Below are 27,615 nucleotides of genomic sequence, written 5' to 3'. Positions count from 1 at the left end.
AAAGTCCTTATCAATAAGATGGAGATTGTTTGATTGCATACTCGAGAAATAGTGAGAGAAAAATTAATTAGGTTCTAATTGACCTGTCTTATTCATGGTTTCTTGTAGAAGAGAAACAATTTAGTCAGTAATGACCCAAGAACTTCTCCTGCTGCTGTTATAGGTCAGTCACACTTTTGCAGCCAGCTGCTCTACCCACTCTCATGTTAATAAGTATACAAGTACAACCATTGAATCACATTCAGGAAGTCCCCTTCTGGCCTAGAATGTACAGCACTGATAAGTTATTGTACAAGTGTGCGGAGGTACCAATTTTATATGATAGAAGTGAAAACAGATTAAATGAAACTTCCTGCTGCTTGGGCATTTTCGAGTTATTTATAAGGAAGTAAATGACTATCGGTTCTCTGGTATTATGCTTTCTTGCCAACAGAGCTATTCAACTGTTAGAATTAGATGCATTCTGAGGGTCAATGCTCCATTAGGATAAAACTCAGCACCAGTGTCATCACACAGGTTCCACAAGGGAATTAAGACGCAGGCCCCATTTCACTTCATTAGCAATCCTATCATCCCTAAGAGACACTATCATGTGTGCTCTCTGATATGTTTATTAGTAACATTTATTTGGGAGAAACTAGTGATTTTATCTCCTTAAGTAATTTCTAGCAAGTTTAAATGTATAGTTTCTTGGACGGCCATATCATGTTGATGTCCACCTACTTCAGAAAAGTAATATTTGATGTCAAAAGGCCAAGACAATTCACCAAGATATAAAGGAAGCTATTTTTTACAGTATAAATAAAATATCTTGATAACAATTCCTTGCTTTAAATATATTCATATTATTCGCATAAAATGTTACTAAAAAAACTTACTATATATGCTGGAATTTTCTGAAAGCATTCTGATTATCCATACCAATTATCCAAACTTCCTAGAATATAAAATTTGAGCAGACAAACTTATTCTTCTAGGATGACTATAGATGACAAACTTATTCTTGAGGATGACTCAGAAGTAGCCAAAAAACCTTCTTAGATGATTAACCAGATATTGAATTTAAAATATTTTTAACATTAATAAATATCCAACAGGTAATTTTATTACATGTTAAGACATTAAAATAACTCACAGAGTTGCAAAAATATTCTTGGAGAGTTTTGAGAACTTACTAAAGTATCCATATTCTCTTCAGAGCTTGATAAATAAGTCCTATTGAGGAGTTGGTCTTACTTTCTCACTCAAGTGCTCTCACATGATTCCACCTACAAAATAAGTAGTTTGAGACTAAAAACAAAGACAGCTAGAAAATCTCAGTGTAATTGGGGCCTATGAGATGGCTATTTGTACTTTCTTTAAGTGTGTGGCTCCCCAGTGGAAGCCCCTTGTTGCAGGTGTTTCACAACCAATAGGTACTGGTAGCAGGAAGAGAGATAACCAGAGAATCAACCAATTAGTAAGAGAATAGTCTTCAAGATTAAAAAGGACCTTCTGAGGAACTTTGGCCATGATTATCCAGATATAGAAAGAAGTACCAAGAAAGGAAGAGACCAAAGATTTGCTAAGTTTTTTTGAGGCAATTTCCTAAGTATATTTTTCCAAAACCTGTCAAACTTGAAAACAATCCCCTGGACCCTAAATATTCCGTGGGAGAAAGTGAACTGGAAAATCCTACAAATGTCCTTTCTAGATGTTTCCATACAGAGGAAGCCAGAAGAAAGAAGCTTCCAGACAGTATTTTCAGAGGCCGTGGAGGGCAATGGAGAAGGAATTTGTCCCAGAAAACAGAACTGGGGTAGCCAGCTGGGCTACCTCAGGAGCAGAGGCTCTGACCCCCAATGACACTTCACTAGAGATTTCTGGCTCCTCCACAGATCTAAAGAGTTAGATAGAAGAGAGTAGGTGAAGACAGATGCAACTGTGGGAAGACATGCACAACAGAGATAAGCACTGCCTTTCATTTTAAATGTCCTCTAATCCATCAGCTACCACCCAGGACAAATTTTGGACCAAGGCTGATAGTAGGAACCAGATATTTCTGCTAGGTAGCAGCTAAACAACCTGGAAGAAGAAATATACTGCTGAAGGAACTTGGCTGTAATAACTCTTACTAAGCAGTCATTCATATGAAATAGCTCATATTTAAACCTTGAAAAATATTAATCTATATACAAAATATTACATATAGAAACACTAAATGCAGCCTATATCCAAATAAAAATTTTAAAAGGTGTCAAATAAATTTTGAATAGTGAGAGATTGTAATCTTAGTTTTTAAAAAAGTGATTATTGATAACCTATAGATAAATGTATTGTAAATTAATCACAGTAATACCGTAATTACTATTTATTTGAATTAGCAAAAAAAAAAACACATTATCTTCTTTTTTCTTTTAAGACTATTTACAAAAAAGGCTTTGTAAAACAAAGGTCCAAATCAACTACTTAGTAATAACAGAGCAAACTAAAAAGTAAACATTTGAACTCAATGAGCAAGATATTTATGCTTGATTATGTTCTTGGAGCAGCAATTTTCAACCTTTTCCATCTCATGGCATAATTACTAGGATTCTGTAGCACAACAAATAATATAAATGTATCACATTTTTGTCAAAATAGGTATAATGTTTATTTATTCACACTAGAGAGCTATGAATGTATTGACTGTTGTCATTTTTTTATTCGGCAATCTAAGGGAAAAGAGGTCAGTGCCACTGACTAAATAATCAGGTATTGAATGTTTTAAAAATTCTTGTGGCACACCAGTTGAAAATCACTGTCCTAGAGCACCAAACCTTATTGTAACTACCAAGTATTTTTATTACATCCCAAAAGCTGTGATATTTGAGGGTTTGTCTCCAGAAGACATCCTTTTAATTTCAGTCCATCATGTTTTCATCTTATTAGAGAAACAAGGCTTTTTCTAAGAAGGCCACAACTGTTCTTTCGGCCCTCATTTCATTACACCAATGCAATCTGACCTAAGCAAATTCCATTTTTCAGGTTCCTAATTTATTAAATTGCAAGAAGTCCTTCAGCCATAGGAACACTTTCCCCTCTTTTAGAGGATACCCTCCTCATATGTAACCTCTACTTTATTTTTAACCCCTTCTCCCTTGTCATTGGTATGAGTAGGACATTTCACCTGCTATGATTTAATGACATTCAGGAATAAGTCATGAGCTCCTACATGTATTTCCCGATCCGTTTACTTTATGTCTCTCAACATTTATACTATGGTCTACAGCTTCTGTTTTTAATCACAGATGGCTAATGATTAATACTGGCCAATCTGTGTCCAGTTAAAGTTAATAAATGCCCTAGCCAGTAGCTCAGTTGATTAGACCATCATCATGATATGCCAAGGTGGTGGGTTTGATTCCCAGTCAGGGTACAGACAAAAATCAACCAATGAATGCATAAATAACTGAAACAATGAATCTTTCTCTCTCCCTCCCTCCCTCCCTCCTTCTTTCTCTATCTCTCTAAAATTCAATAAATAAAAAGAACTCAAATCATCTTTTAAATAATAATAAAAAATAAAGTCAATGAAAAGTTACAGGTGGATGAAAGCTGGCCAGGACTATTCGCTTGGCAATGGGTACTTACCTAATATGAGGATAAAACACCAGATGTAGTCATTGCAAATACATCTGAGGGGCCCTCAAAATAAGGCGTGATACCAAGAAATATTTCAAATAAGAATACTTAGTTCATGACAAGCATGTGACATTTCTATCTGAGAAGTAAGACCTCATACTTTATTCTTTCATTGTACTTTCTTTTCTAAAAAAAACCCTAATGAGTTTAATTTGCATACAAAAAACACTTATATTTAAAGGGTACAGTCTGATACTTTTGGGCATATGGGCACATCCATAAAAGCATCACCACAAGCAAGATCATAAATATATCCATCACTCGAAGAAGTTCCTCTTGCTACTTCCTAATTTCTTCCTCTTATCCTCCACCACTGCCTGCCTCAAGCAATCACTGGTTTATTTTCCACCCCTGTAGAATATTTACATTGTCTAGAACTTTATTCAAATGGAATCATAAGTGTTTTCCTTTTTATATGTCTTCTTTCACTCACTGTAATTATTTAAATGTTTATCCATATTGAAGCATATATCAATAACCATTATTTTTTACTGCTAAGGGGTGTTATTAAATAGATACACCACAGATCTTATGCATACAACTGTGTTAGATGTTCAGTTTATTCTAGAAGCTTACCTACAAAATTAGCACTATTGTGAACATTCCTAGTATGTAGCTTTACATGGTATCCAGTAGTTTTCATGTATTACTGGATTCTGTGCACTAGTATTTTGCTGAGGATATCTTTGCATTCACAAAGGATATTAGGTGCATATATTTTTATGGTTTTTACATCTTCTTGGTGGATTGATTCCTTTAGTAATATCAAATATCCTTAATTTATCAAATTGTCAATTACCAAATTGTCTCCAGTAACAATTTTTGTATTAAAGCCTTTTTTGTCTGTTCTTAATATAACCACTCCAGTTAATTTTTGCTTGTTTGCATGGTATATCTCTCCATAATTCTTTTTCCTTTCAACTTATTTGTGTGTTTAAAACTAAAGTATGTGTATTAGTTTCCTATGGCTGCTATAATGAAGTACCAAAACTTGATGGATAAAAACATTAGAAATGTATCCTCTTACAAGCTAGAAGTTCAAAATTAAGATATGGGTAGGGCCACGATCTATCTGAAGGTTCTTAGGAAAAACATTCCTTCACTTTTTCTTGCTGCTCGAAGTTCTCAGCTATCATGTCATTCACTGGCTGCTAGATACATCACTCCAATCTCTGCTTCTGTACTAATATAACCATTTTTTCCCTATGTGTCTTTCACACTGTTTTCCCTCCATGAATGTCTGTATCCAAATTTCCCTTTTCTCATAAGGACATCAGTCGTGTTGTATCAGTGATCCACCCTACTCCAGTATACCCTTATCTTAACTAGCCTGCAATGATCCCATTTCCAATAAGGTCTCACTCTGGGATACTGTAGGTTAGAACTTCAATATATCATTTTTAGGACACAATTCAACTGATAGCAATCTGCCCTCAGTCCCTGAAAATTCATTCCCTTCCCACATGCAAAATACATTCTCAACATGCCTCAAAGTTATAACCCATTCTAGCATCAACTCTAAGTCCAAAATTTCATGTAAATATGACCAACTCAAAAAGTCTTAAATATCACCTTTAAAATCACCTGAAGCAGCTTTGGTAAGACTCTTGATATGATCCAGCCTGGGATGAAATTCTTACCCATCTGTGGACTTGCAAAACCTAGAAAACAGTTACCTACTTATAAATTATAATGGCAGGATGAGCATAGGATAGACATTCTTATGGAAGGAAAAAAATGAGTCATATGTCCCAAACAAGCAAAATGCCCAGCAGGGAATATTCCATTAGATGTGAAGGGCTCATAATACTTCTGTATGTTTTCATACTCTATCCCTCCCGACAGCAGCCCTGCACTCTGTCCCAACAGGCAGCAGTCCCATCCTCTTGGCCAACTAGGTAGCATCTCCACGTCACCTGCCTTAGGAGTTCCTTTGGGCCCAGTTCTCTGTATCCACCTCTGCCCTCAGAGCAGTTCTTCTTCCTTCATTTTAACTCATCTCTGTTCCTTACAATCTAGGCTGGCATTTTTCCTACTGGTACAAAATTCTTGTCAGTCTTCTACCAATTCTGAGAAGATCCATACGATTAGACAAAATGTTTCTCTAGAGATCCTTCCAGAATCCACATCTCTATTCCTGACTACTGGTTGATTGGATCTAAAAGTCACACTTCTAACCTCTTTAGCAAATACTTGTCCAGCCAAAGCCTTGGCCCAGTTTCCAGAATAATTTTTCTGCATAGACTGAGAATTTTCCAAATCATTAAGTACTGATTCCCTTTGCTTAGCAATTCCTTCTGGAATTTATCTTTTGTATCATATTTACTGTACTCAGCAAGGAGAAATCAGGTTTCACCTTCTATACATTGCTTGGAAATCTCCTCAGTTAAATATTCAAGTTCACTGCTTGCAAGTTCTACTTGCCTCATAACAAAACATATAGGTAAATCAGCCAAGTTCTCTGCCACTTTAGTATAAATATCACCATCTCTCCAGTGTCCAATAGCATGTTCCTTATATCCGTCTGTGACCTCAGCAGAAGCACCTTTGACATTCGTATTCCTAACATAGTCATGAGGATATATGTATTCTCTAAGATGATAGAAAGCTTTCTCCACTGCTCCCCTCCCTTCTTTGTGAGCCCTCACCAAAGCTGTATATATAATGTCCATATTTCTGTGAACAATCCCTTGAAGGCAATCTAGAATTTTTTTCAGCTCAACTCTTTCAGCTTCTACCCATTATCCAATCCCAAAGCCACTTGCACATTTTTAGCTATTTTTATAGCAGCAGCACCCCATTTTTTGGTGTCAGAATCTGCATTCATGTCCTAAGCCTATATATTTATATGTGTTTGTTCAATGTCCTGACTTCTTGAATAAAAAAAAATTGTTCCATATGAGCCAGAGACTTGTAGGGTTGTTATATGCTCTATACCAGTACCAAGATTCCAGAGCAGAACTTAGCATATTCATACTCAATAAATGAATCCATGAACAAATAATAAAATCACAGAGAACAAAGCTAAGTGCCCTTTTACTATAGTTATCAAACATTTGGGAGCCTAGAAGCCCTGGCTGGTGTAGCTCAGTGGATTGAGCATGGGCCTGTGAACCAAAAGATCGTGGTTCAATACCCGTCAGGGCACATGCCTAGGTTGCAGGCCAGTTCCCAGCAGGGGATGTACCAGAAGCAACCATACATTGATATTTCTCTCCTTCTCTTCCCTTCTAAAGATAAAGAAATAAAGTTTATTTTAAAAAAAAATTAAAAAAAACATTTGGGAGCCCAGGGAAAAGTGAAAAATTGCTACATTTGAAATGCAAACTATTTTTTTCTTTCAAAATTTATGTGTATTGTTCCCTCCTCCCCAAATGTGGTGCCATTTCTGGAGATTAAGTCAGTTTCAGAAAATGAACTGAATTTTGTATGCCAGAAGAACACAGAATGCCACCCTAAAAAAATGACAAACATCTAGTCAACTCAATGAGAAAAGAATCAGCTCACTCAATATTTTGGGATATTGTCCAGAGGAGTTAGTCAATTTTTAATTTCAGCTCTATCATTATTTGTAAAACTTGCCTTACATGGAAGATCTATTCTAAATCATCAATTAAAATATTGTTAAATTCTTTCAATATGCATCATTCTCAGTCTTCTGACTGAAAGTCTAAAAATATATAGGTAAGAAAGCTACAAATAAGTAAAACATGATTCTTTGCCAGAAGCCAAATGTAATAGATTGAATAACAATATACCTATTTGCCTCCCTTTACCAGATAAACTAACAGCAACACTAGGTTCAAGCTGTTTATTTAAAAGATGATTAAGTTTTATTATGAACAGTAAGCCAATTAACTTCTTTTTAGTCATATTTATTGTATATGCAAATTAGTTGTAGCTTAAAAATATCTCTTTAAGGAACATGATAGAATAAGAACAAAATGAAAAATATGGTGACATAGTATACCAATAAAATTTTAATGCCGGCATAAAAATTGTACTTGGAAAAGCATAATATAAATCTTTAAGCAGTATATAATTACACTGATTAGAGAAAACTAGAATATTATTTAAATGAATGGTCGCATACACTTTACTACCAACTATGCAAAATTAAAATGAAGTACCATAATATAGTTCAAAATTATCTGAAAAAGGTCTTTAATCTAGAAAATATAGACCCAAAACCCTCTCTTTTGTCATTTAACCAAATAAATATTCAAAAATAAAGCTATTAAGGACTGGTGTCCTAAAAATGTACATATTCAAAGATTTTTCTCAATGATTAAAGGAAAAAACCTGCTTTCTCATTTCTACTTACAACACATGCAAAACTAGAAACAGTGAAAAAGAAAACATGGAGTCCTAAAGTCCTTGAGTTTCAGCAAAAGTGGTTGCTGAAGTCTCTAAAATGTAATACATTCATGTGAAGATGTGTAAGACATTTAATTGAATCTTTGTAATTATCTTTTGAGGTAGGACTATGCTGCTTTTATGTAACCTATACTCTTATTTGGGGACACATTACAGAGATGAGGAAAATGAGTCAGGAAACAGTTAAATAGATTCAAATTCTCAAGCTGAGATTTGAGATGATAAAATCTGACTCCAAATTCCTGACTCACACCCACACGGTGTCAACCACACTGAGCAGTAGAACAAAGTTTTGACTTCGTGAGTTCCAAATTTGTAGATCAGTTTCTGCATATTGAATGCCTCCTTGTGAGCAGCATACTAGAGACAAGGGAACCAGTTAGGAGGTAGCCAGGGTCAAAGAGACATTTTAGCAGGGAGTTTGAAGGACCCGTTTAACACCAAAATGTTTACCCAAACTGATGTTTTAAAGAGAAGGTTGTTACAGACTCATAGATGCAGAGATCTGATGGCTGCCAGAGGGGAGAGTGGGTGGGGGGAAGTGAAGGGACTGATTAAGTTTGCAAATTGGTAGTTACAGAATAGTCAAGGGGACGTCAAGTACAGCACAGGAAATACAGTCAATTATGTTGTAATACTATGTATGGTATCAGGTGGCTACTTGAAATATCAGTGGTATCCCTTTGTAGAGTAAATGATTGTCTAACCACTATGTTATATACCTGAAGTTAATATAAAATAATATTAAATGTTACCTGTAATTGAAAAATAAAATTATAAAAAGAAAACGTTGTCTCTTGATATTCCTTCAGCTTTGCTGTCTCAGTACTCTTACAGCAAACAAAGCCTGAAATCACAAAGTTTTAAAAAGAGGGAAAAAAACACTAGGTGGGTTGATTCAGATGTTTTCTTTCTTTCTGGCATTTGTCCAATATCAGCTAGACTCCCAGTATCAGCTCTTTTACTCTTTACCCTAACCCTTTTGAAGATTTTATCCATGTTTATATTAATATTATGTGAATACTGATACTATTAATATAAGTACTGTGTTAATGTTAATACTATGTCACTACTTACTAGCATGATTTATATTGTAGTAAAATTTAAATAACATTTTCTCTAGCAAATATCCTTCAAATATTAAAAAATATCAAATTGTATTGGTAATGAAATGTCATATGCAAATTGTATTTTCCCTTTGCAGGATTTTTAGAGGAAATTTAATTCCACCGTGGAATTAAACAAAGCGGGATAGATGAAACTCATGAGAAACAGCCAGTATAGATAGTAAGTAAGCTAGTAGTTTGTCAGTGAAGCTCATCAGTCTTGTCAAGTACAGGGAATGAGTAAACTAGCTGGTGAGCCACAGAGAAGTCATCAGACATGTTCAATGGAGATGGTAAGTTCAGAGCTTATGAAACATGTTAAAGGTAAAGCAAAAAAGTAGAAAATATAATGGAACAAACAAGAGTATTACATATAAATAGAAAGGAATGAAAAGACAAATGCGTGTAGGATGATTCCTCTAGAAGAGGTACACATCCTTCATTCCAAGTACAGTCACATTCTAGCCCTGTGGATGCTCGACAGTCCAGTTGCCAAGCTAGGCTCTGCCAGGCTCTGAGGCCTTTGCTTTTCCCTGAGGGAGAGCTTAGACTGTTGGCCCAGAACACCTTTCATTCATGAGCCTTCTTGCTCAAACCTCCGCTCTAGTCACGTTACCACACCATAAGTGGGAAGGTTGCTGGGACAGAAAGACAGAAGACATGAGAACACTGCACACTCCAAAATGCAGCCGTCCGCTGGCACGTACCCCATCCTAAATCTGTTAACTTGTCCGATTTCTTTCTTCTTGCTTATATTTTTAACCTTCAACTTTTTATATAATTTTCATTCTTTCCTTTGCTACAAAAGTAGTAAAAAAAGTTGAGGAAAATTTAAGATTTCATAAACTACGTTCTTCAAGTACTTTTATACTGTCTATGAACTTCCTGTTCTGTGACCTCTCAGATGGTTTCCCTGGTAGGATGCTCTGAGGCTAACAATTCAATAAGAAAACTTTCTACATGCTTCAAATTTTATTTAATCAAAGTTTAAGTGGCTTCCTGCATATCAATAACGAATTGACATATGAAGACACAAAATTCCTAATCTAATTGCCCAAATGTTGAGATGGCATTAAGCTATAAGTTGAAGAAATAAAACAATATTAATATCACAAACTATCCTAAATGTATGTTTATACTACAAAAAAATGAGTGAAAGAGAAATAAAGGCACAAAGAAAGACAGTATTATGGGTCAAAAGTATCATTATGTTTTAGATGGTTTTTTTTCCTGAAAGTTTCAATACTTTCTAACTTGTATTTTTAAAGGCTTTACTAAAGTTTGAAAATTTGTCCAAAAGAGCATTAAAAATTTGTCTAGATGCTGTTTTATGACTGATCAGTCATTTAGAAGTAAGCTCAATTGACCTGATGTTTTCTTCAATACTTGGACCCAGGAATCAAATTCAAATGTAATCTGTTTAGGGGACTCATGTTATGTCATCTATCTAGCCAGGTGCGTACCAACTGGTATTGATGCAAAGTCTATGGGCAAATAGTATTTCTTCCCATAGATGACTCTACTTCCAGATCTCATATTTAATCACTGACTTCATTAAGAATATTTGATCTGAGATTATTAAAAAATTAGCTCAATAAAAATGTAAAATTTCTTGGTAATTATTTGCTTTAACTAAACCTTTACAGCTACCTAAATTCTATTGTGAACTTTATTTCTATGCATTTTATTGGGAAATTCACTTATTGTGAACTTTATCAGGCACTTCCTAACCTTAAAGTTAGCCTGGGCAACACCCACACAAAGAAACAAATGATAAGTGTTGAAAAAAAGAAAGGGAGACAGGATGGTTTTTTTTTCCCCCAATTTATGTGTTTACATTTTTGAGCTGACACCATGCTTTGCCCCAGCTTACCGAATCACACAGACAGTTGAAATTGGCAATATTCCCTCGGTTCAGACTTTCAGCGTGGTCTTTATACACAGTCATTTATTTACTATCCCTCTAAGATTGTTAGATGCAATCAGATCTCCTCAGCCCATTTAAAAATTTTATTTCTCAGACATAAACATATCCATTGAATCTCTCCTCACAAAAATAGTTATTCTGATTTTTTAATAAGTTGTATAGTCATTTTCAGTATCATTCACCAATTTGAAACTCCTTAATTACGTGCAGTATTCAGAACCAAATATAGCATTGCTTCTGAAGATCTGTGAAACAGAGGCATGATTCACTTTATTCAGAACAAAGTTCACTGAAAGGTAATCTGATTTTTCATACTTTACCTTCCGGATCTCTACATGGTGGCCCCAAGGAAACGATGCAGCCAGAAGAGGCAGGGCAGCTCTGTTCTGCCACTGTGGGCACCTCAGCAGCAACGGGGGCTGGGGACTAAGGGTGGAGGGTTGCTGCTCCCGCATGGGCTAGCAGCCTCATCTTCTTCACCAATGTGCAGGTCTGTATAATCTCAGTCACAGCATGTCTGCACCAGGGCAACTGTACAAATTCCGTGGTGCTGTGCTCTGATTCTAGCAGTTTCTCCTTCTATTGTGTGTGTCCTAGGCTACATAACCACGTTCCTTTTACTGTTCGATGCACCATTTGGGAGAGGGGATGCTCTCAAGCCACAGGAACCAGAGAATGTAGTCATCTGAAGCACCTGACTGCTCCCTTCTACATAAATCTTTTCAGTATGATATAGAAGAAAAATATATAATTGAAGATAAACAGGCATTGTCAATTTCTAACCATGAGACACCAAAATATAGAATAGAATATTTGGCCCTGGCTGGTGTAGCTCAGTGGACTGAGCTCAGGCCTGTGAACCAAAGGATCACGGTCCAATCCCAAGTCAGGGCACCTGCCTGGATTGCAGGCCAGTTCTCAGCAGGAGATACATGAGAGGCAACCATACATTGATATTTCTTTCCTTCTCTTCTTCCCTTCCCCCTTAAGGATAAATAAATAAAATATTTTTTAAAAAGAATAGAATATTTGGTTAGAATATAACTTCTAATCAAAGCTATATTCTCTCTCAACCTGTCCTCTAAATCAGTGTTTCCAAGACCTTAGTGTGCATAGAAACCCCTTGGAAATAATGTTGAGTGTGTATTGTTTTCAATGGAAAAGGACAGGACCAAGATTGTCTATTTCTAGCAAGATCCCAGACATTGCCAATGCTGCTAGTCTGAAGACCATACTTTCAGTAACAAGGTGCTAGAGTCTCATGTACAATTTTAGTTCTTTCAAAAAGCTGTTAAATTTCTCATGAAATGGAAAATAGAAGGTAAAGTTTAGTTGCTGCTATGAGTCATCCTTACAGATGGGTCCAGAAAAAGATTGATACTGAGATTTTTAACAACCAAAGATAGTATCCAGGGCTAACTATTAAGAGTTGTGAACACCCCCTGCAGATCTGATGGAACACATGAGACATGATGGTGGTGAGATACTGAGAAAGTGCCCTGGATCTTTGTCGTAGGAGAACCATCCCTGAGAACTTACGCTGGGAGTCACTGCCAACGAGTAAGCTCCTGCTGCTGCCAGGAGCAGCCCTACTAAGGAAAGTTTCTGGACCCACAACGGGAAGCCGCCAAAGAGATCAACCACTAGGAAGAGTACTTAGGGTATTGTTTGAGGAGGCCAAATTTCTCAGAATTATTGGATTCTTTGTATTGTATGTCACCCTTGAGAATAAAGAGATTTCTATGTATTTCAAAGCAAAGTGAGGAGTGCTGGTCTTTTTTTGTTTTTATCCTCACCCAATGCCATGTTCATTGATTTTCAGAGAGAGGGAAAAGGAAGGAGAGGAGAGAAAAACACCGATCAATGACCTCTTGTACGTGCTCTCAGAGGGACCGAATCTGAAACCTAGGCATGTGCCCTGACCAAGAATCAAACCGGTGACTTTTCAGTTTATGGACAATGTGCCAACCAGGTAGGCCACACTGGCCAGGATAAGTGCTTGTCTTTTATTAGAGGGCTAAATGAGAAGAGATAAGAGTTTTCTAGCAAATACTTGATGGGATTGGAAGCCCAAAATTTTTGCTTGGGGTGGAGAAGACTCAAGCCCACAATAAAGAATCTCAAATGATCCTCAGCCTCGAGCTTTTTAGCTGCAGAGCACAGACCATTCAACAACGGTGAGGTCCAACACCACCCAAACCCCTGCCTCTGCCTCAGGGATGTCATTATTCATTTCCCATGCTGCTCCTTTAGCCTGAAATTCCAGATTCAGATTCTGATCTTGTTTGGGGTTCTTGTTTATCGATCCCTGTTGCCCATCTTCCTATGAATCTCAAACTACTATCTAAGAGTCATCAGCAGATTGAATTGCTGGCACGCTGTGATCCTATTGCTGAATTAGCAATATAAATCTTGCTTAAAGCATTCCCAACCTCTGAGCCCCTGGGAAGGAAACCTGCTTGTCAACTTTGCCCCAAAGAATCACTGCCCATGTATTTTTACCTCCTGTAATTTGCCAACTAGTCATCTATTTTAGCAATCCTATGCTAATGCCAGTGTGTTGGGACCTATCCACAAGTTTTTTGAGAGACATTTTATCAAAAGCAGTGCTAAAATCAAGATAAATTATGCCTTTTCATAAATTAACTTAGTAACTTCATCAAAAAATTCAGATTAGCCTGACATGATTTATTTTTAGAGAATCCAGTCTAACACCTGCTCAACAACCCAGATAATTGATTTCATTAGTTTAGAAGAGATCTGACAGAGTAGCTCAGTTCTGAAGTAAAGTTTGAACAATTGACCAATCACCTTTTCCACTGAGAGTCCAGAAAGGTCACAGGAAATACTAGTCTATTAACTATAGTTAAAAATAAAGTTTTTTAAAATTATTTTCCAATTCCCATCTCTAGTAAACTTTAGATGATTGTACCACATCTCAATTATTTTAAATAACAAAAAAAGTTGTCCTTTTATGAAATAAGTGAATCTAAGAGACAAACAACGATTTCCATATTTCTGTGTCACTCAGTATTAGAACCACTTGGCTATTTTCTGAAACTGCTTCCATACCTGGGTCTTGAGAAAGTGAATATAATGGGCAGAGTTGGAATTGTTTGTGAGTATATTATTCATGAGTCAATTTGCATATGTTGCTGAGAGACTGAGATGATGGCGGGCTGTGAAGCAAAGTCAAACTTTCAGTGTCATTTGATGGAGATACACTGCTACTTCAGTGAAAAGGAGAGTTCTTGGCTAGGAAGCTGAAGTATATAGAGAGTATGCGTGGCGCTCAGCCTCACAGAGTGACTGGAACAAAAAGGAGATACGCTACCAGGATCTTCTCTTCTCTGTTATCTCACCTGCTCTTCCCTCCAAAGCTCAACTGGGTCCTCTCGGACAGGCTGCTTCCACACGGTGTAGACATGACCCCAGTGCCGCTCACACATCAACAGCTTCACTGCAACTGAGCCAGCAGTCATTACTGGTAACAGGGTTTAAAAGAAAAGAAAAGAAAGAAAAAGGAGGTCTTTATTATGTATAGTTTGAATCATCCCTGGACCAATAAGTGGTGGTTAGTGGGAGAGATATGCAGAAAACTTGGTAAGCAGGAGGTTTAAACAAATTCTCATGTCAGAAGTTTCACCACAGAGTAATGTACAGTAAAAGATTTCACCTACCTCCCACCTTCCAAACACAGAAATTATCAGTAAAATAAACTATAAATAATTTCCATTATCCATATCAGGGATAGATGTGTTTAGACTTACTCATGGTAAAATAAGGACTTAAAAAACACATTTAAAATGGTTTTATTTCTAAGGTGAACTTTCAGTTCAAGATGGCAGAAAGAGCACAAATCTCACTGGAATGAGAGAATAATACTAAATTTGGAATAAGAATGAAAGAGTGAACAAAGTCAAAGGCTGCATTTCCAGGGTTAAGGTCATTGCGCAAATTTCTGAGAAAGGTGAGGGGATAGTGTGGCCAGATGGAAATGGACTTCAGGAAGCCACAGGCCTGCACAGACCATGATAGGGCTGCAGGTCAGGGGGGAGCAGTCCACCTGGTGGAGTGACAGAGACATTGGAGGATGGGAGTTAAAACCAAAGCTTAAAACAGAAGCTTAAATGAAGATCTCTAATCTGAAACTTGATTCCTCTTTCTCACCCCCAATGCAGAGTGAAAGCAACAGGGTTTACCATAAGCAAAAGAAAAGAAGGCTTCTTTCTAAGAAATTGAACCTAGGAGCTGGGAAGATGTAGAATTTCTCATGAGGAAGGCGGTACAACAGGATGCAGTTCTTCTGATGCTCGCATCCTAGGAGCCAGCAGGCTCCTGAGAGCCCTGGGACCTAGCGAACCAAGAATTACACTCAGGAGTGTGCTATGAAAGGCCAAGAACAAATGTGTGTGTTTACACAAACCAAGGCTGATAAGACATAGGAGGGAAGCCATGGATAACAAATAACTAGGCAAATCATTTTTTTGAAGTTTCTGAGGAAGTACAGGTAACTCAAGAAAGAGAAGAGTTTAAAGAAAACTCTACTCAGGGTACTCATGAAACATAAGAACCCAACGTTATCAGAAGGAATAGGCAGAAAACAAGAAAAGTAAGTATTTAAAGGATACAAATATGCATGCGAAATAAAATAACAAACTTTTTTTTACAAAATCAGAATGCAGAAGACAAATATCAAAGACATGAAAAACTATGACCTACATTATTTCACACAGCCACTACTCATGTGAGCTATTTACTGATTTTCAAAATTTAGAGCCAACCCACAAACAAGACTTAACTTAGAGAGTTACAGAATGTAAATGGCAACATCCTTGACAATGTAAGAATTAGAAGTACATGTAACTGTAAGTGTCAAAAAGGTGGATAGGAAATATAAAAGGAAGTGTAATGTAAAATAATCTTATAAAATAGTGTCATTTGCTAATTAAAACAATAGGATCAAGAAATTTAGCAGGATATTATTTACAGCTATAAAAGCAAACCAGGAAAGAATAAATAATACAAGAAACAAGAATATAGAGAAGAATAGGGGCCAAGAAGGCATAAGCTAAATGCTCATCTTTCAAAAGAGAGAAGAATTAGATAACTATTTCAAGTGATTAAGTTCAGAAATGGTGACACCAACATATTATCCAGAGTTCTGAAAGTAGTTACCAAAATGCTGAAAATATAAGTGGCTGAGAGGAGGTGGCTGTGGGGAGTGGCCAATAAGATGAGGAGGCATATGGCAGAACGCTGGTGTCTCGCTTTTTTTAATCAAAAATAAATTATGCTCTACTAGCGACTATTTTTCCATGTGTGCAAATCATTGTGATTTAAAATAATTAGAGGTAAATACCATTTACACAGATTAAAGATAAAGTCCATTAATTTTATGGGAGATCAGCTTGAAATGCATTCACATTTTTAGTTCCATATCAAATTCATTTATAGTGTGGAATAAGAAGGTGATTAAACAATCACCTTCTTATTAAACAATCACCTTCTACATTAAACAATCTTGAAGGGAACAATGGAAAAACAGAGAAATGTCAAAAATCTAGAGAAGAAAAAAACATATCCTATTCCTCCAAAATAGAGTAAGAATATTTGTGAATCCTGGGTCCCTAGAAACACTCAGGAATATGTCACTCATGTGATCCTAGAGTATTTGGAAAGGGACAGATCTGTCATACTCTATACTGGATAATTACAGAGCTGACAGTGCTTGAGAAAGCAGAGCCCAGGCAGAGGGGTAAGCAAAGATTTGAGACCTAAGCCTAAGCTAGCAGAATATTATTATGAAAATGTGTACATGGGGGAGACAAGCCTAAATATATCCCTCTCAACCTTGTCAGTGCAGAACTCCTTCTACCCTTTTACAGTTAACAGAATGCCTGACCCACTTCTGCTCCCCATCTCCAGGCAGGTCTGGGCGCCTATTCAGAGCCAATTAAGAAGGAACTTCCTTTATGACGATGTTATATCTCTATTAAATTTATTCCCCAGGCTCTCTTTGCCACCTAATTCGCTCCTCCCAAGTACAAAGGGAGTGAGTTACTTAGTTACTCATCCAGTTGGTCAAATCAGAGGGAGAATGGAGCATGGATATATATCCCTGCCCTTACCCCACTGACCTTTGGGATCTGCAAACCCGCAGAGCATATGTGTACAGCTCTGCTCTCTGCATCATGGTAATGAGGGTCCCCCACACCACAAGAAAGCCCTGCGACTTTCCACAATGCCTGACAGAGGTTAAGTTTTGCCTAATTCTACAGGAAACTACAGTAGGGCCATTGCTGTCAAATACTCAAGCCACATTTTCTGATAGCTTATTAGTAATTAAGCTTCCATTTAGGATCAAAGTATCAATTATGTGAATAACAAATGGGGGAGAACTGACTGGGCAGCAGGGTAGATGAAAAGGCTTTGGGATTTTATCCAACTGAATATACACTAGCTATGGATAAAATAATGTGAATTATATGGCATCACAACTACTTTTCTAGAAAGCCCACCTACAAAACCAGCAACAGAAACATGTTCGTGAAGTTGGGGTATGCAATGGTATGCTACCATCTGCGGCAGAAACAGGTGTTTACCTGACTCCAAAGAAGAAGAAGATTAGTCTAAAGTTATTTCAGAATGAAAAACTCACTTATCCAGAGATTTTAACTGGATCTTACAGAGCCCTGGGTTCTTAGGTGCTGCTTTGCGGGGCACTGCCCAGCACCAGCAAGGAGGCTCAGGAGGCTGTGGTCCCAAGACCTCTCACTCCTCTGTGAGAGGAGCCCCACTTTGGACTGTTTACTGTCAATTTTCACTTTTAAAAGGCTTATGAACTTTTATGTAAGTTTACATTTTCCAGCTCTGGACTTTTTGCCTAGATCCACCTTCTGTTTTGCTCTCCCCATTGATACTGCCCTTTGGGTATGAATTAGTCTTTCCTTCCCCCCCTTCGCCCTCCCTCCTACCTTCCTCTTTTTCTCCCTCCCTTCCTCCCTCCCTTCCTTCCTCCCTTCCTCCCTCCCTCCCTCCCTTCCTTCCTTCCTTCCTTCCTCCCTCCCTCCCTCCCTTCCTTCCTTCCTTCCTCCCTCCCTCCCTCCCTTCCTTCCTTCCTTCCTTCCTTCCTTCCTCCCTTCCTTCCTCCCTCCCTCCCTTCCTCCCTCCCTCCCTCCCTCCCTCCTTCCCTTCCTTCCTTCCTCCCATCCATCTCCAGTCTTTCTCCTTCTCCTAAGTGTTTATTGAAAGAAAAGTGTCCATTGAGGGTCTGCCCCTAATCTGTGTTCTTGTTCTTCCTCCTTGGTCTTTTTCTGACTACCATTATTTTCCAGGTTCCTCCCCCGAGTAACTCGCCAAAGTTCAGAAGCAATGTCAACCTGACTCCCACCACAGGAAACATAAAATCTTAGACAAAATGAAAATAAAAATAATTATTGAATTGAATGCACATTAAATAGCTAAGTTGAATAAATGCCCAATGAACATATAAGAGTCAGCAACTGCTTCTTCTCCAACCCATTCTGAGCATTCCCTTTCCAAAAATGTTCACGTTGCTTCTTTTTGACCAGGTTACCCCTTTTCCACAGTCTCACAAGGACTGGCATTTTATTTTTTAATTCTGCTCTTGGTCTAACCACAGAAACTTAGCAGTACTCCATCTTATCCTTTCAGGGCTAGTTGCACTAGCACAGTTAAGCTAAATTATTGAGAATACATATTTAAAACTCACCCAAGTAATATTATGTTAAGAGCTAACTTTACTGCCTCAATCATGTAAGTCAGAATATGAGAGAATTTTTCAAGAGTCCTCAAGAAAGAGAGGTTTAAAAACAAAGAGGTTTGGAAACCTTTCAAATTATTCCGATACAGGAGGGTGCCTAGTATCCTTTCATGTTAATGCATCTCCTCTTCCTACCCAGAAATAAAGGCACTAAAAAGCTGGTAAGACTTTGAGCCAGCTAGGGAAGAGTACCGCAATATGCTTATTTCACAAATTTTAAGCTCCCTTTTTTCCAAGTAGGAAACCTCTTATTTATGGAATATGTAGTAACTTCCAGCATCCAATTGGGTCTAATTTAATCCTTCTCACTGCCCTATAGAGTGGCAAATCAGAGCTAAATAGCAAGCCTGGCTAAATGAAGCTGCTTTAAGAGAAAAGGAGATGTAAAATTTTAAAAGTGATTAAGTTTTGCAACTGATACTTATTTCACAGCAGACACCTCAAGGAACTGTTGAATTGAAGTCCTTTAGGAAAAAATTCAGAACTCTGACCTTGCGAGTATACTACTTGCCTGGGATAAAGAAAGAGAAGATTATTTTATTGCTACGCTTTCATCCTTCACTTATGTTCTTTGTGCTGAGGAAGGAACAGAGGCAGGAGACTAAAAAAGCCATCCCCAGAACAAAGTGGAAGTATGGCTTTAGATCAGTTCACAGGAATGGAGGCGGCCGTCAGGATGATGGTCTCTGGCACTCTGTGATCAGAAGGAAAGAGGAGAGAACATCAAGGAGAAGGGAGAGCTGGGGAGGCTGAAGTGGCGGCCACAGTGCTTCGGTCCCTTCCTCTTCTGTGCTGGGACCCGGTCCCTATGCGGGCTGCCTGCAAATGGGAGGAGCTGGAGCGGCACTTTTCCTCCGCTACACTTCAGCCTAAAAAAGAACAGAATCCTTCAGCTGTGACAAATGCGTGTCTGAATTTAGCTTGCCTTACACACAAATCAATTAAGGCAGGTCTAGTGACTCCAGGGACATTCCCGATTTCTGCTGCATAATCAGAAAATATTAATAGCATTGTAAAAAAATGCTACAGAATAAATGTCCTCATGGAGTGTTATATTTTGAGTTGATGTGAGTTAATGAAATGATAGATGTAAGGGAATACTTTAAAAAAATGATAATCCTAAATTATTTTAATAAAGCTTTTATTTCTTAGGTAATATTCAACTCGTAGAGACTTTCTTCTTCAAACGAACTGTTTGCAAAAGCATTTTACATACCTGTGAATGAAGAAGGTGCAAAATACATGATATGTGAACATACTATCATGGCGGTGTGTAATTCTTTCAAATTATGAGTGAGTTAAAATGTGTACTTAAAATTCATTTTAATATCTGAAATTGGAGCATATCAACAATTCCCTGTTCTAAAAACAAAAACATCAATGTACTTTTATAGTTGTAGTGTAGAAGGTATTGCTCACCCAGAGAATATGGTAATTACAACTCAGTTTTTGTCCATGAAGTCATACATGTGCCATTAGATGTCAGCTCTTCTCTGCTGACAGGATGTGTGGAGGGAGCGTGGGCACAGGAGAGAAGTGGTGGGTGCCGTCAGGTCTGGGCAGTACCTGAAGGATCCTTTAAGTGTATCACACCGGAGATCCCTTAGCCCAAGTAATTTTTATAGTGTGAATTATGTTTTTATATAAAGTAAATGAATAAAAACTCTATACACATGTTTTTGAACTGAGTGGAAAAAAATTTTAAGATAGAAAGAATTTTTTAAAAATTAGCAAAGTACCATATATGTTTCAGGATTGTGACAATTCCCATCTCGAATAACTTAAATCCTTTTGAACAGTAATTTATTGATTTACTGAAAAATAATTAGTGCCTACTATATCCACAGTTCTATATATCTGGGATACAATAATGACTGAAACATAAAGATCCCTACCTTCAAGGAAACTCACTTTCTAGCAGGGGTACAGGTAACAAAAATAAATGAATGAGTTACACAGTGTGATAGAAAGTGATAAGTACCATGAAATAAGGCAGTTGGAGAAAGACATATTCCAGATTGCCTCACTTCTAACTGGAATCAAATGAACAAAATAAGTTAACAAGAAAAATAGAACCAGAGACATGGGAACATGGAACAGACTGACAGCCATGGGAATGGAGGGGGGATGGTGGGAGGAAGGGGAAGGACTATTCAAAGAACATATATGGATGACACATGGACAGAGATAATGGAGAGGGGACTGACTGTGGGCTAGAGGGGTGGGCTGGGTGGAGGGGAGCAAAAGGGAAAAACTGGGACAACTGTAATAAAATAAATAATAAAGCAGAGGAAAAAAGAAGGTGGCAAGTAACATACTGATACATAGAGCAAGTAAGATCAGCTTTCCTATGGGAAGGCAGTTTGCAATTTCAAAATGGACATCAATGTAGGCATCATTCCAAGATAATATTTGAGGAGCAATAGAAAGTTAAAACAAAAAAAACCCACAATTGGGAAAGAAGGTCCTAGACAGAGAGAAGAACCATTCATTTGAATCACAGGTGTGAAGGCAGAGTACATGGTACAGATGTTATTAGGTGATAGATGTGATGGTGGCAATATGCAGAGTTCTTTTCTGATTGATTTTATTTTCCCAGTGAAATAGAGAACAGAGTAATCAGCTGAGAGGAAACATAGGGAAGATCTTAAGAGTTTAAGGAGAGAGGAGAAGGTATACAATATTTGTCTAGGAGGGGACAATTAAATGGTCCAGGAAGATGGATTATGATTGTCAGGTGGCATTAAGGACCCACTGGGTCTCACCACAGACATACCCATGGTGTGGTTTTTTCCAGCCACCATCACAACATAGATATTGGTATGGAGCAGATAGGACTATGATGTAGTATAATATAATACTACTATAGTATTACCAATGTAGTATAATACAACAATGGGTGTGTGATTAAACAGATTACCATGGAATTGATGCTCAGTAAGAAGTGATGAGAGAAGATTAAAAAGCAATAAAATGCTATGGAAAGAATGGATCAGAAGTCTTGGTGGAGTCAAAGGATTATCAGGATCAGAATAATAGAGTTATTTTGAAATTTAGGGGAATGGACATTCGAGTGGGATGGATAAAATTTAGACACTGGAGGAACTACCATCAGTGGTAATGACAAGGTTCATGACATGACAATGAAGTGCATGACTTAAGACATGAAAAAAGATAACTGGAGAGGCATTGAAGTAATTGAGAGGCCAATTTGCTGGGAAGGTCATTTATCTATGTTTCAAAATCACACACAATTAAAACATGCCCTATTGAAGAAAGTGACAGTGATCCAGGAATTAATGTTTCCAGGAGAGGGATGGCAACCACAGTTAGAGAAAGTGGATGATAAATTTTGATGATAAGAAGTTCAACTCTGAGAATTTTAGGGAGGAGAGAAGTGGCAATGGAAAACAATTAGGCCCTTACCCTAACACTGGGATCAGTGGAAGGGGCCTTGGGGTGGAAAAATAGTCACCTCCTTGAGAAGGCTGCAGTGGAAGAGTCCTCAAGAGATATCTATGGCCTGTGTACAGTGTGTAACTTGCAATCTTAAAAAATTATTTCATACTATACACTTTATCCTACCTAAGAAGCCAGGCATGACATACATGAGTTCAGATCCTTGGAGGAAATTTCAAGTCCGACTACTCAACTTCCTCGTCTTGCTCTCCACGTGCTGGTGTTAAAAATTCTTCCATTACTGACTTAGGAAACCACCTGGTATTAAAAGCTCATGGCCAGAGAATGACCACAGTCCAGTGTCCCAACCAAAAAGGGCACTGTCCTTGCACAGTACTGCAAGCCTGTCATGCTGTGTTGCATATATAGGCAGACATAAGATTCTCAGAGATAACCAATGGAACACATCTTCCCTAATTAGTCATCACATCTCAAAAGTATCTCAATAAGCTTATCAGAAATAGGCAAAAATAAAATTCCTCCAGGCTTTAAAGGCACTGTACACAATAAGTTAGCTTTTCAAGGCCAAAGGTTTTAGTTTTATTCTTTTCATATGACATAGCACAATCAAACCCTTTCTATAATTTTAAGCAATGAAACATACTTATCTGTTCCAAGTCCCATGATTTTATGTAATATTTATGCTATTTCAGCTCTTTCTACAAGTGAAGAAAGATTTAAACATGTCTCTTCAATTTCACTTCCCTGACTAAGTGAATAGAAATGTAATGAGTAATACTTGAGAAATAGTGCAATATTCATGATGGAGAGGGTTGAATAAAAGGTTGATATTTTACTTTGAAAACTTAATATTCTTTTTTTCCTGTAACTTCTTTTTGCTCACACAAATCTATCTCCATAATAAAGAAAAATATATTTGCAACATCTCATTGTAAAATGATAAGATATTGCTGAGTATTTCATGGTCTTAAAAGATTACCTTCCTATAGCACTATGATAAATAATCCAATTTCACTTTCCTTTTAATATTCCTATTACTTGCTTAATAACCAATAAAGTAATTCTAACTAGCTTATACAGTAACAAGACAGGTTTTTCATGTTGCTAAAATGCTAAGAAACTCTCTTTAATCAAATTGCCCTTATATATGGATAAATAAGGCCACATAGTAAGAATTTGTTTTAGAAATTCAGCAGAGGATGTTCCCTGCTGGCACTTGATTTTTTAGAAATCTTCCTCAATACCCACCTGTTGCCATAATTTTAAAAAGCTTGATTATCAGCTTAAATTTTTTTTTAAATCTTAACTCTTAAACTCACAGTTCTTTGTTCAAAGCAATCTCAATCAGGAGGTGGGTATCACTGAGGACCACCTTTAACAGATGCTTATATTATCTCACCTTCAAACCACATCTGACTGCTTGACTATATAAATGTTTATGAAAATAATTAGGAATTCAATGGTTGACTTCAAATTTCCAATTTTAACTGGCATTGTCCCTTAAAGTTTTGAAATCACTCATAGCTAGATTCACAGTTTTTAATTTGTCATAAAATTGCATTTTAAAAAATTTCAACAATATAATACCTTGTCATGTGCTTCCATATCTCTGGGAGAGCTTAGTACAAATGATGCATTTAATGCTAGTTGAAAGAAAATATATTATTTCCCACTGATAAACAATCTGGATGATGGAATTTTAATATATTCCCATGAGAGATATTCATATCTCTGGAAAGAAGAAAAACATATTCATTTTTCCTATAAAAATGTTGCATTTAACTTATTAATGCAAAAACAGACTGACCTATATTTCCTACCTTTATAACACAATATGTTTTATATAAAAACCAAATTATGTGACTTCAGTTTGTTATTCTATTATAATTATTTACAAGAACAGAGGAACAAGCAAGAAAAAGACTATGTTCAAAGATTTTTAAATAATTTTGGTATAATAAGGATTTAACTCTTTCACAATTTTTTCTTCATTCCAATGGATGTATTTAGAGAAAAGAGAACTTAAATCAGTTACCTTTAAATAGCATATAATTCACACATATATGTCACCTAAAAGGATTTTATCTTTCAAATTCTAAAATAATATTAATAAGAATCATCAGAGATTTTCCGAGACATTATTCTCCTATAAATATAGCTTTAAGTATACCTATAAACTAAAGAAATTAGTCTTAAATTAAAGCTAAAATCTCTTTATTTCTAAATATCCCAATAACCTCCTTTTCTTATAATAACCAGATCTGGCAAGTAATACAAAAATCAGATAGATAGCTTCATATGAAGCTAGACAGGACTGTGTAATTGGAATTTGACTGATTAGAGAGGCAAAATCAATAAAATCCCTTGAGCCATACATACAGACATATTAAGTTTTCAAAACTTTACCCTATTCATTTCTGACCACAATTATACTGGGGTTAAATAATCTACTTAAATTCCTTTCATGTTGTTAAAAATTGAAATATTGCTGTTGAAATTATAATTAATTAAGATAAATTTACATAATTTGAAGGACATTAGAGAATTATTACAACCTAAAAATATTTAGCAACAGAAGAGACTCTGATTAAAAGGAACAAGGTGAAAGCATTATTTGTCCTTTTTCCCAAACCCAGTAAAAGCAAGAAAAGATATATACCGGGAGTGAGGATTCACCCTCAGAGAACACAAAATATCCATCCCTCAAGTTGACATATTTCTCCTCAAATCTCAAGTATAATTCAGATTTTATTAAAGTAATTATCAGAAAACAGTAAGTCTCTCAGAAGAAAAGAGAGGTAAATATTTTTGTGACCCTGGAACAGGCAAAATTTTCTCAAACAAAACACAAAAACACACACAATATAAACAATTTTTGATAAGTGAACCACTTTAAAATCAAATAACTTTTTTCATCACAAATGACATTGAGACTTCCATTTCTACCTAGATCATCAAAAGTCCCAAGACAAAATTGTCACTACCCAACAACAAGAACAAGTTGAGTAACTACAAAATCATACGTCAAACTCAAAGAGCTGAGATTGCAAAGTAGCATGCATTTATTAAACTTACTTAAATTTACTGAAGACTGAGGCCATGGAAAATATGTGAGAGAATCTCCAGGTACCCCCACTGAATACGCCAGAGAGAATATAGGGCTGGGGTAAGGCAGGAGACCTGAGAAAGACACTGAGACACTTTACATCTGTAGAAGTTTGAAAATAGTAAGACAGATAAAACACTCAGGTACTCTACTATCAAGCTCTGAAGAAAAGGTCTTCTTCCTATATCATCACATCATTTGAAACCAATGGTGAGCAATCAATTTAAAGGAACCTGAAAAAATCCAGACCCAACTCAGTTACAAATTGGTTTATCTTGACAGCAGCACTCTGACAAAAGAGTGTGCTCATGTCTGGGCATAAATCCCATTTGCTTTCATCTCTACTCATCTTCAGTGTGTAATACATTGTACAGGATAAAAAAGTAAGTCATACAAAGAAATAGAAAACATATAATCAATCAACAAGAGAAAATAAATTATAGAATCAAACCTAGACCCTTTAAAATTACAATGACAAATACGTTAAAGAATTATTGTGAATATGTACACTATGAAAGAATAGATGAATTTCAGCAGGGAACTGAAAACTTTATAATAAAGCCCAAAGGAAATGTCAAAAATGAAGAGTACAATATCATAGATGAGGAATTCTTTCAATGAGCTTATCAGAAGCCTGATACATCACAGAAAAAAAAGTCAGTTAACTTACACTTTGTCAACAGGTATTATCAAAGCTGGAATACAATGAGAAAAAAAGAATAGGAATAAAATAATAAAATATACAGTATCTGTAGAACAATATCAAAGAAACCACCACATATATAATTGGAACTAAAAATAGAAGAGACTGAAAATAAGGCTGAAGAAATATTTGAAGAGACAATGGCCAAGAATTTTCCAAAATTGATGAAATACATCAAACCATGTATCAGAATTTAGTAGAACATATAAGTGAATAGATAGTTATAGCTAGGCTCATCATAAACTGCTGCCCTCCAAACGCAAAGAGCAATTCTAAAAATCAATCAGAGAACAAAAGATGTTATATATCACTATACAGGTACAGAAATGACAGTTGAAATCTCAACAGAAACTATGGATGACAAAAGAAAATGGCATAGTTTCTTTATATAGTGAAAGAAAGTACTTGTCAACCTAGGCTATATAACTACCAAAAATATCCTTTCAAAGTAGATAAAGACAAAAAATAAGAATAATAATTCAAATATTATCATTTAAATAATTAAAAGGGATGTTTGTATTTGTAGTCACAAAGGAGTTACTCTGTAATGACATTACCATATCAGAAAAATCTTTTCCCTGTTATAGTGAAAAAGGTACAATAATTAATAGATTGTGCTATAGGCACAACGATAGACATGGAGTCAATAAAATACAACATTGGTCAGCAAATCATAGCTCATGGGCTGAATCTCACATGTGTCTTCTTTGTAAATAAAGTTTTATTGAGACACAGCACTGCTCATTTATTTACACATTATCTATGACTGCTTTCATGTTATAATGGCAGAGTTTTGTGGGTGTAACCTAAAACCGAATGCTCTGAAAACTCTAAATTTTTTACTCTCTGTCCTTCACAGAATAGTCTAGCCAATACCCAAAATGGAGTGTTCATAAACATACTCACATGTTTATAGTCGATTGATGTTTAACAAAGATGCCTACCAAAGAAATTTGGATTACCTCTTCTGGTAAAAGAAACAAAGAACATGAGTAATTAAGTAAATAATTGATACATTGGATTTGGTCAGAATTAGAGACTTTCACGTTCTAAAATAAACTCATGAGAAAATAAAAAGGTAAACCACAGACTAAAAAATAATATATTTGAAAGATACATATCTGATAAAGGACCTGTATCCAGATAAATAAGTCTTACAACTCAATAATGGAAAAAGGAACATTCAATTTTAAAACATGAAAATATTTTAAGGCACTTCACCAAAGAGAACAATTAAATATAAAATACATGAAAGGGTGTTCCACATCATTAGTTGCTGGGAAATTCAAACTAGAACCACAATGAAATTCCATGCCAAATGCACCTACCCAACCACATGTTCAAAGTTAAGGAGACTCACCACAGAGTGCTAACATAAATGTGGGACAGGTGGAAGGCGCATGGGTGCTCCTGGGAGACAAACTGGCAGTCTAATTAGAAAAAAGCATCATTGAACGTATGTTTATTTACCTTATGACCAGATAATCCTACTCCTAGGTACTTCCTAAAGTAAATTAAAAATGCCTT

At 36.4% G+C, this 27,615-nt stretch overlaps 1 long non-coding RNA gene across 1 annotated transcript in view; it reads right to left on the bottom strand.

The window, feature by feature from the left end:
• Window positions 1–27,615, bottom strand: part of LOC119056574 (uncharacterized) — a 332,875-nt gene that overhangs the window by 149,436 nt on the left and 155,824 nt on the right. Inside the window, exon 6 of the long non-coding RNA XR_005083906.2 lies at window positions 14,436–14,557. This is a non-coding gene — a long non-coding RNA (uncharacterized LOC119056574). The remainder of the gene's footprint in view (window positions 1–14,435; window positions 14,558–27,615) is intronic.

The sequence above is a fragment of the Artibeus jamaicensis genome, unplaced genomic scaffold, assembly GCF_021234435.1.
Source record: "Artibeus jamaicensis isolate MK-2021 breed Jamaican fruit bat unplaced genomic scaffold, CSHL_Jam_final scaffold_537, whole genome shotgun sequence".
In the NCBI taxonomy this organism is placed as follows: Eukaryota; Metazoa; Chordata; class Mammalia; order Chiroptera; family Phyllostomidae; genus Artibeus; species Artibeus jamaicensis.
The sequence above is the reverse complement of the archived record's forward strand: the minus strand, read 5'-3'. Positions and strand labels throughout refer to the sequence as shown.